We start from the raw sequence: 3468 nt of genomic DNA on the forward strand, positions 1-3468 counted from the left end.
CGCCGCTGTCCCGGCAGCTGAGAGTCCTGCAGCGCGGAGAGCACCAGGCAAACTTTCACTTTCCCGAGCCGGGCTCCACCGGCCAGCTCCTCGGCACAGCCTTTTAAGCTGTGGGGCATGTGGTTTATGGGAAATCACCTTGGAGAAGCGCCAGGCGCACACGCGCGCGCGCGCGCGCGCACTGACAGACACATACTCCAGAGGGCTCGCGGAGCTGCTCCCCTCCCCCACCCTCGGCTGGTCTTCCCCCAGCTCAGCCTTCCCCTCTCCCTCGGTCGCTCCAAAGCCTCCAGGAAAGTAACGCGGGTTCCACCGCCTCCCGCCTCCAGGCGCGCGCCGGCCTCGGACCGAGCCTCGCCTTTCCTGCCTCGCTCTCCAGGCGGATCCGGTGTGCTCGCTCTCCTATTATTCCCCTCGAGGGACTTTCCCTTTAGGCCTGAAAATTCCCAAATCCGAGCAGGAAACGGGCTAGGAGCCGGGGCAAACGCTGGGCCCGGGGCCTCCCCCGTGTGCACGCTGCAGCGCCCAGCCGGCTGATTCGCCCGCCGGCCGGCCGGCGGTCCCCAAGCAGTCGCCCAGCCTCCTGTTCCCGGGCCTGGGTAAGAGGCCAGTAGACCAGCTACCTGGCCAGGAGGGAGGGGCGTGCCCTGTGATGGGGAGCTGGGAGGCTGCGCTGTGTGCCTAGACACACTCCAGGCGCTTGCCCTGCCAGTGATGGGAATGCTGGCTGGGACCCGCGCTCCCTGCAGACAGCCATGGCCTGGGGAGATTGGCACCTGGGCCGTGGATTTCCCTTGATGCATCTGGAAATGCATTTGCTGAGATGATTAATCACATGTCCTCTCTACATGAGAATAAATTAAACGAGGTCTAATAGAATGAGTCTGTGACTATAATGCCAACTTCAGGAGCCTTTTCTTTCCATTTATTATGATTCAGAGTTGCAATCCCTCTGTGAGACATGAGATATGGCCTGGTCTGGAAGCAGCATCTCTTGCCCTCTGCTCCAACCCCAATCATAAACCTCACAGGCATGGGCTTTCCATCCATGGGGCTGCTTTTCAGCCCTTTTCCCTTGTTCCTTAAGGTAAACTGCTCATCCTTGAGGTTGAAATCACACTGCACCATCTACAAGCCAAGTCCCTGACCCCTAGATTATTGGCCCCTTTCCCTGAGTTCCCATCAGAGCTGACTGCTTCCCCCATGGGGAAGGAAGCATGGGGGGCCAGTGGGAGGGATGGGAAGCCATTAGTCACTCCTGCATTTTCTCCATTATTCTAAACAGTAATTAAGGTGCTACTGATAGTCAGATCCTGCTCCTCACCCTGCACCCAGCCTTCTCCAACTTGTCCCCTCGTTCATTTACTTTCCAATCAATAGTGCCTACCTAGCACATACTAAATGGGTTAATAGTTAATAGTGGTTGAGTTGAATGAGGTCATTAGAAAATAATTTATTCACTACACAGATAAGCCCCTGTGGCTTCTGGGTGCCAGGACTGTGCTGGACCTGGGAATGATGGTATACTTCCCAGGTGGTCCCTGTTTTCATGGAAATTTAGGAGTGTGGGCAGGACAGGGCTCAGAGCCTTGAGGAAGGAAGATAAGAGACAGACCTAGTCGGAGGGAGAAGGTTGAGGGCTTACTTCCACAGCCATGTTTTTGTCAAGTGATCCCAGCACGAAATCTATTTTAAGTTAACATGTTGATACTACAGTTCTTGCAATCTAATAAGAGGCTGGAGGAAGTAATGTGAAGAGATAAGCCTCTTGACTTGTGAAGTAGGGAGTCAAATGTTACCTGCTCTTTCCTTCATCAACCCAGTCCTACTCTGGACTGGCTGAGGCCAGATGGAAACCAGGCTCTGGCTCTGGAAGGTGGGTTTTCAGTCTCCTGTTGTGGGGCAGAATGAAGGTACCCCAGGACTCCAAATCTGCCTGTTCTAAGGGGGTTCTGTTGTTGGCTGCTGCGCCAAGACAAACATGCTCTTAGTGTGGAAGACCTTCAATAGAAAATAACTTTAATACAGTTAGTGAGCCATAAAGAGAAGAGAAAGGGTATTGCTCCCAAATGAAGCACCCAAAGTTACCCATCCCCTTGTGTGTGAATGCCCAGCCAGGTAGGGCTGGCCCGAAGCAGGGCTGCTGAGTCTGGAAAGCTGCCACAAGTCTAAGGCACCTCCTGGTGGGGGCGAAGGGACCAGGCAAGTCTGGAAAAGGGTGAGAAGAGCGCGGAATAACTGCTAGGTTATGAAGGGAGGCGTTGGGACCGTGGGCTGCAGGGTGCTGGGAGGCTCTATCTGTCTGGGCCGCAGGGGGTGGGCAGCGGGGTAGCTGAGAAGCCTTGGCGGGACATGCAGGTGTCTCATCTCCCTACCTCCAAGGAGAGGGTGTGACTGCCTGACCCGAGGAGGCCTTCCCAGCAGGCACAGAGGGATAGAGGCTGAAGAGCCTGCTGGGGCTTGCCCAGGTCATTTTTCAGCTCTCCCTCCTCCACCAGCGGACACTGCTGTGCCCTGTGATGGGAGAGCTGGGGGAGGGAGGTTCTGGCCAGGGGTCAAGGTCACAGCAGCAGGATGATGCCATCAGCATATCCCTCCTTGGTTGCCCAGACCTGAGTCTGCCCATTCTTCATCAAGGGTTGACTTGAGAAGCTTTTCTACCCCACTTTGCCTGGGATAAGCAAGCAGAGGACCAGACAGGTGACGCCACCTCCTCCAATGTCACACATGAGTTGGGACAACCTGGGGCCTTGGCAGTGGGGCCTGGCATGAGCCAAGTCTGGGTGCACCTGACCACCAGAGAAAGGTGAGTTGCCGTTTTCTCCACTGACTACTGATGGAGTCATGTCCAGAGCTGGGGCCTGGGCGAGGCGTGGAAGAATTTGGAGCCATCTGAGACTTGGGGCTTTCGTGACTTTCCAATGTAGCATCATCAAAAAGGCAGTGCTCAGTGACCCTGGGAAGGGGCAGCAGGGAGTCCCAGGGAGGCCTGCTGGCCAGAGACATGCACCAGGGGTAGGAGGAGAGAGAGCGGAAAGGAAAATGGAGCTGGACTGCAGGAAGAGGGAGGAAGGTCTGTGGCTGGTTGTTTGAGTGGAATTTCCTTGAAATTACTTGCTAAACAATTTCCCCTTGAGAGCCTTTCTAGGGAGTTAACTTCTCCTGCAAAACTTCCTTCCTTCTTCCTACCCCTTTTCTTCTCTTCTTTTCTCTTTCTCCCTTCCTTCTTTCCTATCTGTCTTTCTTGCCTCCTCCCTTGTTCCCTTCCTCCCTACCCCCTCTCTTCCTTCGCCAAAGTGGCCCCAAGGATCTTTAGAGAGTTGCCTTGGGTGAATAGCAGCGGCCTTGGCAGCTGGGAGCTGCAGAGAAAAATGCTGCTCTCTGTCCCAGTGTCCTGCCACTACGTAGCAGGGGAAACTGGAAGTCCCATCTCCCCACTTCTCCTCCCCCCAGGTCTTCGAACTGCAG

This window comes from Condylura cristata, unplaced genomic scaffold (genome assembly GCF_000260355.1).
Source record: "Condylura cristata isolate star-nosed mole 26May11 unplaced genomic scaffold, ConCri1.0 scaffold00026, whole genome shotgun sequence".
NCBI classification, from domain to species: Eukaryota; Metazoa; Chordata; class Mammalia; order Eulipotyphla; family Talpidae; genus Condylura; species Condylura cristata.